The following is a 13,773-nucleotide window of genomic DNA, read 5'->3' on the forward strand; positions in this document are numbered from 1 at the left end:
GATAGGTTAAGGAAGAAATATCTGATAAATATCTGTATACGATATCCGATATCCGATAAAACAGATAAAATCCTATAGGATCCCGAATACTCGGAAACGGATTTCGGATATCGGACATATATTGACAGGCCTACTGAATGGTTCAGCACAGTCGTGGAATGGTTACGCGTAGTCAACTAATTTGACTAGTCATGCGATGTTCCGTTTAACGAAAAGTAAAAAAAAAATCATGTTGAACGATTCAGTGCAGCCTCGCTGTTTGGTTATGCGACTAGCATACTATATTAGAACTACCATAGGACTTAGGAGGTTATTATAGATGACGCGTACTTCCAATCAAGATGCTAGATTAGAAGACCATAAGACTTAGCCTAACGAGATATGCAGAGGAAGCAGAGAGCCTTGAAATTTTAGAAGCAATCAAGTGGTCCACAAGCAACAACTTTTAGAAGATTCGTATCTAAGGCCGGTTCCTATGGGGGTGGCTAACTCACCCAGTTGCCATGCCAGCTGGCCTGGCAAACTGGCTGCGCTACAATAGTAAAAATAATAAGCGATCAAGTCTCCACCGTTCGGTTGATTTTAAACCTCCAACGACTCTTTCTCCACCGCTATAAAAATGTGACATTCAAACACAAGAATTACACCAAATTTTTTACACAATTTTTTTTATCTTTATCTATCTTATCTTTCAAAATGGCAAAGTTTGAATCCCAGCTTGACTTAGATACCCAACTTGATTTTTCGGGGTGGTGCTTGAAGCCTTCGTCGGTAAGATATGTGAAGGTTATAAAGAAATAGGTAAAAACAAAAGAAGTCTACAAGTTTTGGATATTAACTAAATCAAACCTCCAACTAAGAAAAGACAAAGAAAAGTTCAAGGGAAGGAAAATTTGAAGGCAAAGAAGAAGATAAACAAAGGAAACTCCGTTCATGAGCTGATGTAGTTTTGAAAGTGGTAGTAAAGTTCGTTCAACTCGGATTGTGTAAAGGTTTGTTTTAAGAACTAAGAATAAAAATACTAAAAATATATTCACAAGGTTGTCACGAATATCAAGAGAGACTGAGACTCAGGATTCCACCAAATTCCATTCATGTGATTCAAATAATAATTCCAATCAATTATAGATCAAATATTAAAAATATGGACTCTTATTCTTTGCCAAAAAGTAGATTTTTGAAAAGTAATGATTGTAAATCAAAAGCATGATGTATCAAAAATACATAGACCAAGCATACACCATCAAATGAAATCACACCCATTCAATAAAAATCATAAATCGATTAAAAATCAATGCAAATAGTCATAAAAGAATTATTAGAATTACCACATGCGTGAAATAGGGCTTCCTCCGTCATCCCAGTGTTGGGGTTTAGCTCCTCATATTAATCACTTGCTCAAAATACATGTTTATAGCCCAAAAGTTGATTAAAAGAGTGAAAAGAATAAAATCAGCGAATCTGCGACCCACAGAAGGCGTCCAGAAAAGAACGATAAAACTGAAGTGTTGTTTCTGTTGTTTTAAGATTGCCAGGCGTCTGTCCTTTTCACTGTAGAAGAACGACTGTCTTTGGAAGTCTGTTCTTCGTGTTCTTCGTGCTCTTCAATGGCAGCAGCAGCAGCAGAGACGTAACTTCCTGCAACTCTGATTCTCGCCTCCTGAGCTCTCCTCTCGACCCCAAACCTCTCCGTTCATTCTTCTAGGGGACCTAATCATCCTATTTATACATAAAAGGGTCATTGAATCTTTCCCAAATCGCATCAAAATCTCTTCTTTCCTTCCTTGGCAGTCACGGCAATAATTCCTTCCAGAAATTGTTTTACGCGTTTCTGAGCTCTCCCACTTATATCAAACTCTTCCTTAGATAGAATATGTACCTTTGGAACGAATTTTAGGTCTTTATTCTCTCTGAATTTCCTAAAACAAATCCACATAGCCGTATTTCCTTATTCACCTCTGTTTCCCTTTTCCGACCATTCCAGCCCAATTCGATCGATCCAATTGCTTCTAGTAAACTTGTATAGCCATGAGAAGTCCAGCCCAATCAATTTCCGGTGTTGAATCTCTTTAAAATTGCCCAAAGCTTCACGCCCAAAATCTGCAGACGTGAAGTCTCTTTTCCCGCCAATATTTCTAATTTGAAACGTGAAGAAGGTGGGTGTCCCCCTATCCTGTGTTGTTCTCCATTTAGCAGCTGCCTGGAAATAGGTCACCCCTTAGTAATTAGGTTACCCCTTATCCAAAATGAGAGTCCGTATAGTAATTTTCTCCCACGAGCACAAAAACCGCTTTTCGAGCCAATTTCGCCACAAAAGCTTATTTCTCCAAAATACCTACAGGGACATAAAAAGCCATAATAAATATAAAATTGAGCACTAATAATATATACAATTGAGATTATATAAGACACAAAAATGTGCCTATCATGAGCGCATTGAGTAGAAGTTTGGTGAAATGAAGAAGATAAACAAGATGAAGAACATTGTCCCAAATTTTTACTTTTAAAGTCTTTATTGTAAGTTATGTCATTATCTAGATGAATGAAATAGGCACTAATGTAAAATAAAATTCTAAACTTTTAGTGAAATATGCACTAGTTTTATATTAATAATATCTTAAAATCAAAATTTAATACAAATAAAAGATGCATCATATTTGGGCAGTTAATCTAAACTTATCATATTTGGGAAACACCCTCAAGATAAGATAACAACCATCGAATTGAAAATCTTTTCCCACTCTGTTGCGCCATTCGAGCCGACACATTTGCTCCACATCAAATGCGTTTTGGCCATTTTGTCGGTTTCGATAGCCTTCAGTAAGTGCAACAACAAACAACTTCACATCCTTGCTGATTATTCCGAAGCGATGACACATTCCATTTGCATCTCGATTATTGAGGTTCAATGTTTCTTCTTGAAATCTCTGAAATATGCGACTCCATACAAACTCTTGTTATTGATATCGTCCATCATTGACCATATCTTGTATAACAAAAACATAATGCTTTCAAATGGATTCATCTTCAGCTATGCTAAATTTGAAAACTCGAAGTTGAACTGACATGTTGGATTCGTGGAGTGAAAAAATGGAGATTGAAGAAATGGTGTGAGGTTAAATGAAATTTGATATTGCATTTGTATGATGATGAAATGATGACCGTTAGATGAGATGATACGAGCAGTCGAGTCTAATCCGCTGGCGGTGGAAACTACACTTACCGGCTTTTCTACACCGAGCGGTCGAGACTAGAAACTTGACTTGGCCTGGCTAAATGGCAAATTTGCCACTTAGCCAGGCCAGTTTGCTTGTTTTCCAGCTTCATAGTGGGTGCAAAACTGGCAAATTAATATATTTCATACGCATAGGAACCGGCCTAAGTGATGCAAATAACATTACTTCCTATTTACTATATAAAGAATACTATGTTAGCTAGTATAGCAGTTCAATACTAGATGACTGCATATCACTGTTAAGTTTCTACCATTTTGTTAAGTTTCAAAATATCAGTAGAGGTTTTAACTTCACAACTGACAAAGCTGCTAAATACTATTCCCTTCGTCCCACTATTAATTAGCCTAGTTCAAGTTTGCACAATTCTTAAGGAAATGAAGGGGTAACCGTACTTTTAAGTATTTTTTTACAATTATACCCTTATGAATAATAACTAGTAAATTTAGAAATAATTTATCTCCCAAACTATACAATGGGTATTCGCAAACTTTATACTATTGAAAAAAACATTTTAAAACACATACTAACGAATAGACATGCCTATCAAATTATATATCTTTTTTATAGTAACAAAAATCAATTAAAATAATAATTTTAGAAATATTCCCTTGTTTAGTGAAATATGTCATCTATTATGAGACAAAATCTAAAAGTAAATAGGCCAATTAATAACCTCATCTAAAAGAAAATAGATGTAATTCAGAGGGACTTATGGTGGGAAAGGATACTAACTCTGGAGGATTTTATCCAAAAGCCTGGCCAAGTCTATGTAAACCTATTCATAAGGGCGGTTTGGGATTTTGAGATGCTCATAAATTTAATCTAGCAATGGTAGCCAAATTGGCATGGAGACTTATAAAAGAAAAAGACTCTTCTTGGGCTAAAACGATGAGAAATAGGTACTTCAAAACTAAATCTCCACTAAAAGTAAAACCATCTATTAAGAGTTCTTGGATTTGGAAATGTATCAGTCAGGGATTAGGCCTCATTCAAAAGTATAACATATGGGAAATAGGAAATAGTGTAAGTGTTAACATCTGGGAGGATAACTGGATACCAGGTCTCACTTCCACTTTGCTAGGATATAAAAACTCGTATAATAATCATCTGTCCTTAGTGGCTGATATTCTCCACCCAAATTCATTGTCTTGGAACACTTCTCTCATTAGAAATTACTTCCCTGAAGCCATTGCAACAAAATACTACATATGAATATTTTTCTAGACTTAGATGGAAACCCAAAACAAAACCAATTAAGATGGACCCTTACTAGAACTCGAGACTACACTATAAAATCTATGTACGATAAATTGAATGAATCAGGAACAAAAACAATTAGTCTTCTTTTACCTAACTCTTTCTGGAAATCTATTTGGAAATTGGAAGTGCCACAAAGGATTAAAGTGTTTCTTTGGAAATGCCTGCAAAATGTCGTTGCTACTAATGTAAATATTTATGGTAAAGTTGATGATATTAACCCTAAATGTACTATGTGTGGTGAGGATCTAGAAACTACTGAACGTTCATTTTTTCATTGCCCTTATGCTAGAGAAGTTTGGGAGACAGCTCCAAACCCTCTATCTCTTCAATTAGATCCCTCTACATCTTTGTTAGGCCTTTATAAAGATTAGACTCATAACCCAAGACAAAAGATATCTCTAGAATTAGTTTTAACCAAAATGTGGATGATATGAAAAGAAAGGTGCAATAGAGTTTTTGAATCAAAACTAGATCAGTAACACAATTATCACAGGATATCCAAAGACACCTCCTTTTTTGGACTAGAAAAGGCACTGAACAAGTAAAGCAACGTAAGAATACAACATCACCTTGACCAAATTTGGTTGGCTTCAGAGAATAACATACTAAAGATTAATATTGATGCAGTTTGGGACCCAGCTATAACCCCCTCAAGCTTTGCTTTGATTTTGCGAAATGATGCTGGAATCTTTGAAGGCAGCAGAGCAGGGCCATCAATCGCACCAGACCCACAAGAAACAGAAGCATTAGGAATGTACGAGGCGGCAGTATGGGCTAGAGAAAAGATCATCGGAAACTTCAACACTGAAGAGGATTGTGAAAGTTTGTTCAACTACTTAAAAGGCAAAAAATCAGAGGTCTCTTGGAGAAGCATGGCTCTCTTAAATGAAGCCTCTAAAATTACTAGAGATTGCCATAACTTTTAGGGTTTTCATTTTGTTCCTAGACTAGGTAATGAAGTAGCAGATGCTCTTGTCAAATATGCTAAAACTTTAACTTTTGTTATGGATTGGTATAATCTCCCTCTGACTTATATTTTCCAGCAATTTGCAGTAGATAAATCCAATATAGGGAGAACCACACAACTCTCTATAATAGATGGCTCTACTTCGGATGTAATTGTGCCTCCCTTGGAGTGTTAGTTAATCAATAAAATATCTTATTCTCAAAAAAAAAAAATCTCTGCACCTTGATTTTTATTCAATGAATCTCTTTTTCTAGCAGAAAAAAGTATTCCTAATTGGGAAGGTATCCACAAATGTAGGTTAAAGAAAAACACTAGTGTAATGAATGTGCTTTGTGCAGAATTAGAATATGAAACTCTGAACTTATGGCTTAATATAAGGTTCTGGATCGTCTGTTCCCAAAAATCCTTGTTCCTCTATTCCACCCAGTCTCCATTCGACATGTGTTTATGATTTTAACTAACAAAACTTACCGTTTTGCAAAATATACTGTTGACTAATTGAACGATTTTCTGAAGAGAAAAAAAAAGGAAACAATTGTAGATTTCCCTTATATCATTTTTCTACCACTAGCATACTCCTTAATATCATCGTGTTTTTTGCAGCCCATCAATTATTTGCTTTTCGTTTCTGTTCATGGAGCATCAGCAAGTAACGTTTCTTGCCTATAATTTTTTGCTTGTATAGAATTATATTCATCATTTGTAAATGAAAATTATAGTTAATTTTTGGAGTCCAGTTATATACTTTTGATTTGTATATAATTGAAGATAATCTCTACAGAATTATATTAACTTTACCTAATCTTAGTTTCTTAGTTTTATTATTTTGTAGACAATCTCTGAAGAAAAATATGTTGAAATTGGATCACACACAGGTCTTAAATTGGATTTTGACGGCGGTATAAATCTAAATTTTCCTACACAAGAGGAAACCTATGATAAAAATGACTAATCCTGTAATTTTAGTCAACATTATATTTTGCAAAACCGTAAGTTTTGTTAGGTAAAAATATAGACACATGTCTGGGGGAACAAAGGAACAGGGGCTTTTCGGAATTGACGATCCGGAGCCGTAATGTAAGGATTTAACAGGTAAAAAGAAGAAATTTTGATTTTGCATGGTAGTTTTTTTCTTAAGGGAATTAGAAATTTTCCTTATAAAAATCAAAAATAGTGTTGGAACACCGGTAAAGTTGTTGATTAAATAGTTTCGTCAACAGCAGATTTGAATTTTAGCTTCGGTGTTCAATAATATGGAAGCATTAACCATCGGCTAGTTGATAATGAAAAAGAGAAAAGAAATTAGCCTCTACAATACCACTACGTGGTAAGGCAGAAAAGTGTAGATGCGTTTGAATAGTATTCAACTCACCAAGTAACCAACGGACCACTAATGAGACAGAACACTGACCACTTTGTCATGCCAGTTGCACCAGCTAGTAGCTCGATGGTGGTGAGATACGTGTCAATAGCTTTGAGGGTTCAAGTAAAGAGAGTAACAGACCATTAGCGGCATGACGAGACTAGGAGACTAAGAAGTGACAATTCGATTTTGGCAGTGGTGCCCGCTAATAAAACAGAAATGCTATTCACCACCCTATTCACTTCATTCTAATCTAAGTCTTACATCTCTATCGAGATCCGTATTCATGTTCAGGTGGGATTCACCGTTCCCTTAATATAGAATTTAGATTGTATGGAAGTAAATAAGTAGGCCTGTCAATATTTGTCCGATATCCGGTATCCGTTTCCGAGTATTCGAGATCCTATAGGATTTTATCCGTTTTATCGGATGTCGGATATCGGATCGGATATTTTATCGGATATTTCTTCCTTAACATATCGGAAACGGATTAGACCCCATCCGAAATGTTAATATCCGATAGTATAGGAACTTATTTATAATTTATCCTAATTTCGAGTCTAGTATCGGATATTATCGGATAAATATCCCATAAGTGTCAATTATGAAAATATTTTACAAGAGTTTTTAAGCTTTTTTGTTATAACCGGATACTATCGGATATTTATCGGATATCCGACAACTTAGCCTATCGGAATCGATATCTGATTTTGATATCCTATAGGATATTATCGGATATCGAATATCCGGTAGTGCTTAACATGTCGGATATCGGATTTCTAAATATCCGACGGATATTCTTCCATTGACAGGCCTATAAATAAGGAGGTGGATAATAGGGAATTGAATAGCATTGTTGCTAATAAAAATATCAATAATTCTTAACCGACCGCCAAAACAGACATAGTGGCGCCTCCGTGTCACTGACATTTCTCTCTCCAGCTGGAAAGCCTGTCCCGTTTTTAGTTTTACCATCCATTTATTATCAAGCGAAACTATAGTTTGCTTCTGACCTCGATTCAGATATAGGGATTAATCTTTTCTTACGTTTTCGCTTCCCCTCTCTTCCACCAATAGATGATAAGCTTCCTTCATCATGTTTAACATTTGAAACACTAACCAGCTTCATATACAGAGTTGATCAATATGATCATTACACGTTTTTGGAGAATTAGGGATATAAAAGAAGCTCAGGCAACAATTGTTCCTAAGCACTTCGGATTAGTTAATATGTTTGGCAATTAGTCCGTTTAGCAAGTCCATAACCATCTTAAATCTGCTGGAAATTTGTGAAACTAGTTGATCCTAATTAGAAAGTTGACTGTTAATTGCAGGAAGTAACAATGTCATGTATCCTGGTCTTTCAATTTGGTTGGAACCCAATGTTTGAATTACAGGTAATCAAGTTGCTGCTAACTCTGGTGGTTAAGATCAATCAATTTCATATACTTCCATCTTAATCAGCCACATCAATAGCTGAACAACATCAAAAAAATTGCTATATATTAAACTTGTTCCCTGGAATTTTAATCGCTTAGAGCGTCCACAATGGTGCGATCAAAACCAAAGATCAAAGATCAAAAACCACGATCAAATTTGAGTTTAGTCAGTAGTGTGACGCAACGATAAACGAGTATATTTAGTCGAGCGAAGATATAATCAACGTCTGATAGTGGAGCGTTGATATAGTAAACGTCGGTTTGGGGCGTTGATATAGTAAACGCCGGATATGGGACGTTGATATAGCAAACGTTTTATGTGGGGCGTTTATATAGTTTACGCCTGGAATAGGGGCGTTGATATAATCCACGCCGGATGGGGCGTTTATATAATGCACACCGGGACAAGGGCGTTGATATAATCTCCGCACTCCCATCTATCGTTTTGCAGTTAGTCAAAATTGTTAAAAGTTAAATCGAATCAAGACCAGCAAGTTAGTAATTGGCTAGTCTGTACTTTAACTACTAGTGGAGCTATTGTATACAGTGATACAACTGTACGGGTTTTAGTACTTCTAAACTAGACGTGGTATATACTAAAGTCAATTAACTACTAACTAGCTATATTCTTTAGCTTGAGCACATGTATAAAGCATTAACAAAAATGTACTTAAGGTATAATGCATGTCTTAATGGGACGAACATTATACTCACGCCTGTTATCAGGCAGACATTATACTAACGCCCGATCGGACGTACATTATAGGTTCGCCTAGCTACGGCGTATATTATACAACCGCCTGATCTTGGGACGAGAATTATACCACCGCTTCAGATGAAGCGTGCATTATATAAACGTCTGTTAACGGACGAAGATTATAACTTCGCTCGACCAAATTTGGTTTTGGTCGTTGCTCCAGACCAAATATAGTCTCAAATTTGGGTTTAGTCTGGTATATGATCTTTAGTCTGTTCGACTGTGTCACGTATCTGGACCATATATTTGGGTTTAGTCGCCCATTGCAGTTGCTCTTAGCATGATTATGATGGTGTGATCATCAGACTATAAGTACCAAATTGAGTAGCCTCATGCCTACATAAACAGAAGATGTTTCGAAGAAACCCAAATTCGTGAAGTAAAAAAGAAATGGTGAAAAGTTGACGTAGGACAGCCTACTCTATTTCCTATTATAAGGACAAGTAGAGTGCACGTGCGTTGCACGAAAAGTCCAAAATACCTATTATAAATGAAAACACATTGCGTGTAGATAAATTTCTTGAAAAATCTTTTTATAAATTACCAGAGTTCTTGTATACATACACTTTGCAGCAAGTGTTCCCAATCAAGTTTCTCAAGCACAAATCCACAAAATGTGAAGTGTAGTAAAAGCAACAAAACAGTGGTGTCTGCCTTTCAAAACTATCTGTCCCCGGTGCCCATGTAATTTCCAGTTTTAGTGTCCACCAATATATCGCCGCAACCGTTAACAAACAAAGGACACTCATAGTAGCTCGCAGCAGCCCCAGTATCAACGGTGTCTGCCTTTGATCCACCTTGCAGTGTCACCTTAAAGGCCAAGATATGTTTGAATCATCTTCATCTGAACGGTTCCTGTCGCACTACATTGAAGTTAGAAAGTTTCAACAATCATGTATTAGCCGATGTTACAACTTCAAATTTCTAAAAAGGAAGTCAGAGGATGTAATGATAGATAATTAGTCCGATTCCAAGTTCCAAATGGGAATGTAATAAACAAAAAGTTAACTTAGTCATAAAATGATACATTACCAAATAGTCAAGTTGACATCAAAAAAATCAAACCATCATTGTTTACCATCCTAAAGAGAATGGTGCATGAGCAAGCTATGTATAGAGTCAGGAAAATATAAGAGACGTAAAAATAATGTGACTGATATAACTCACCCAGACTAACTGCAGCCCAAGACGATCATCATGCTACAGAACTCTTGTAGAACTTTCTTTATGACCCATGAATGGGATGAAAAAGGGATGAATCCTCTTAATTTAGCATCACACGCCCTTTAATCAGCAATTTTAAACCATGTTGCCATGAAGTTAAGTGCATCTCTACTACATACCTGAATCAAAATAGAATGAATGAGTTTAGTAACCAATATGCATGGAGAGGGAAAATGCAGAACAATTTCGAGCAAACTTCTTCCAAGAAAAGAAAATGCACCCTATTGTCTGGGTTGTTATTGAGATCACACCTTAGCTGATATCAGTCAACCTCGATTATAGCAAAATCCATACTTGAAACTAATGAACTGAACTTCAGAGACTTGTAAATTTTCCTCTTTGAACTGTAATGTGAATTAACAATATGAGTTCAGATTCCTAACATCAACAATACACACATTTTTTTCTCCTAGAAATTTTTTCAAACAACTCCTATCATACTTAACCAAGCAGGAATTTGTTGTTAAAAGCACCAAATTCCAAAGTAATCACCGCATCTCAAACATTTTCCCCTAACAATGAACCTATGAGTAACCTAAAATACCCTATTTTTCATTTCCCCAAACAACTAAAACAATTTGTCGAAACAATTAAAATAATTTGGCGAATTAAATTGAATTCAGTAAGAAACTTTCCGATACACAGACAGATGTACCTAAATCGACAGTAAGATTGAATAACAAACCCTTCAAAATCATTCATAAACATATGTGAAACAAAATCCCCAAAATTTACAGAAACCCTCTAATTTCAGATTACAAAAATCAAACAATTTGAGAGATGTTGCATACCTAATCGAGGAAGTGAAAACAACCAACTCAATTCTTCATCTCCGTCATTGATTGCCCACAAATTCCTTGAAACGGAGGTGAAGATTCTGTTGCAGCGACGGATCTTATAAATTTCAGTTGTTTAGAATAGAAAGAGGAGAAAAAAACGAAGAGGAATAATCGAGGAAGAGAAACAAAAGAAATAAAGTGAACGGCTCTGGTCAGAGATGAAGACAATCCAACGGCTGATGCGCGTTGTTATAAAATACGTTTGGGGTACGAAAAGTACGGAGGTACACGAAAAGTACGGCGGTACACCAAAATTGGTTAGTGTTTTCAGTTTGGCTTGTTGGCATTAAAAGGGGGAGATTTCCATTTTTACTAGCTTTAGTCTTTTTTTTTTTTTGGGGATTTCTTTCCTAGTTCTAGCGTGTTTCCTAGTTTGGTGTGATTTTCTTTTCTAGTGCTAATTATATTTAGAATCCTTGAAGTCTATATAGGAAGGTATAAACATAGTAGAGAGAGACAATTCTACAACCAATATTATTATTTGATTAATATCAAACTTATCTTTTATTTTATTATCTTTATTTTATCATCACTTTTGTGAATCTATTGATCTCACATTAGTTTTTATCTTTTATCGGATCTTTAATCCAAAAACATACGCTTCCGCTACGTCAAGTGGCATCAGAGCCACTGTTGAGATTCTCTTTTTGAGTTTCTTGGCTTTGTTTCTTTCCACGGTTAAGTGCCTCCATTGAGTGCCTTAATTTCTTTGTTATGGAAAAAAAATTTCGTACTTGATTCATTGTAGATGGGATGATCACTGACTTTATTATTGATCCATCAGGCCCGAAAAATTATATATCCATTGAAGCAGCAAATTACTTCAGGGAAAGGAATTACGGTGAATGGGATTTATTTGGCGGTTATCTTGATTTTATCTTCCACGAAGGTAATTATTGCAGTTTTGCTTATTGTGAACTATCTTCTATGAATAATTGTCATGTGTTATTGGGCGAACCCTGGCTATCGAGTTTAGGTGTTGTGTATAATCAAAGTATGCATAGTTTTGATTTTCGTGAAGGCAACATAATGCATCGTTTAATGGGATTACATGAATCAACACCATTACAACGTTGTACTGAAAAAGAAAAGTCAGATTTTTGGAAAGAATTCAATGAGATTATTGCTAGTTTTAAAGAGAGGATTTTGGAAGACATTAGAACAACATTCGATGGGATTATTTCACAAGTACCTATCTTAGAAGAAGAAGAAGAAGAAGAAGAAGAAGAAGAAGAAGAAGAAGAAGAAGAAGAAGAAGAAGAAGAAGAAGAAGAAGAAGAAGAAGAAGAAGAAGAAGAAGAAGAAGAAGAAGAAGAAGAAGAAGAAGAAGAAGAAGAAGAAGAAGAAGAAGAAGAAGAAGAAGAAGAAGAAGAAGAAGAAGAAGAAGAAGAAGAAGAAGAAGAAGAAGAAGAAGAAGAAGAAGAAGAAGAAGAAGAAGAAGAAGAAGAAGAAGAAGAAGAAGAAGAAGAAGAAGAAGAAGAAGAAGAAGAAGAAGAAGAAGAAGAAGAAGAAGAAGAAGAAGAAGAAGAAGAAGAAGAAGAAGAAGAAGAAGAAGAAGAAGAAGAAGAAGAAGAAGAAGAAGAAGAAGAAGAAGAATCACAATCACTTGATTTTTTTGTTCCAATTAGTTCTATCCCTGAGAATGTGCATAATCAAGAGAAATCTGAAACTACTTTTAAGAATACACTTCCGCCAAGTCTCAAGATTGCCGATGTTTCTCGTACTCCTCATATGGATTTTGTTATGCCAAATTTAAACTCTCATAACATCACTTGTTATGTTAAGTTTCTGGACTTTCCTATTTTATGGCATAAACAATTGAAGATGGAGAAGCAATCGAAGTACATTGTTTGCTGGGATGGGAGCTTGCAATACCTACCAAATTTAAAGGTGTATTCTTCGGAAGGTGGCGAGCATAATCCTTCTTATGCATACTGCTTCGATGTGTTAACTATCTCCGTGAGTCAGAATTCAGTATTTGTTGGTTCTCTCAGTAACTATATATCTGTAAAACCGTTCTTAGCTGGCTACTTGCGCTCAAATACATATATAAAATTTGGTTCTCGTTTGAACTCTTCACACTGGACGACTGGTTACGAAGCTTTATCTAGGACGTCTGAAATTACAAAGGTATATCAATAAGTTTATCCAAGTCTTCAGGGTGTTCTCAGCCAATATTTTGATATCCCACGAAAGCCTCTGTGGCTTGTATTTCTGCTGCGTCAAACCTTAAAGAAAGAAAATAGAAAGAAAAAACATGAAGATGATAACAATTTGATCAGGAGAAAGAAAGCTAAGAAAGGGTTACAAACTGCAGATGGTAACAACTTCTCTAATCGTGCTCCTCCAACAAGGGATTTTAGTTGTGTGAAGAAGTATGTTCCTTCTATCAGTTCCGTGAACAAGCTTAGAAAAGTTAAACCCTCAGCTGGATACTTGCACTCGATTACTGATTCTGTTTCAGGTGCGCGTTCGAACTCTTTAAACTGGACCGATAACTATGAAGCGTCATCTAAGTTTTATGACATTTACAACAAATGTGAAAGCGCTTTCTCAAATCCTCATGGTGTTGATGAGATTCCTCAAAAGCCGCCTTGGCTCGTGCTGTGCAAAACCTTAAGGAGAAGAGACAGAATAGAGGATACAATTGTTAAGTCTGATCAGTTCCCAGTGGCAGCAATCGTGGAT

At 35.8% G+C, this 13,773-nt stretch overlaps 1 long non-coding RNA gene across 2 annotated transcripts; it reads right to left on the reverse strand.

Moving 5' to 3' along the window:
• Positions 1-9,538: 9,538 nt before the first annotated feature.
• Positions 9,539-11,193, reverse strand: LOC113324226. Of its 2 annotated transcripts, none has more exons than XR_003347920.1 (4): positions 11,038-11,193; positions 10,498-10,590; positions 10,190-10,365; positions 9,539-9,877 (listed from the first exon to the last, which is right to left on the reverse strand). It is a non-coding gene; the product is annotated as an uncharacterized LOC113324226 (long non-coding RNA). The 2 variants fall into 2 exon arrangements; XR_003347919.1 differs by having other exon boundaries at positions 9,539-9,885.
• Between the last annotated feature and the right edge of the window lie 2,580 nt (positions 11,194-13,773).

This window comes from Papaver somniferum, chromosome 11 (assembly GCF_003573695.1).
Source record: "Papaver somniferum cultivar HN1 chromosome 11, ASM357369v1, whole genome shotgun sequence".
Lineage (NCBI taxonomy): Eukaryota > Viridiplantae > Streptophyta > Magnoliopsida > Ranunculales > Papaveraceae > Papaver > Papaver somniferum.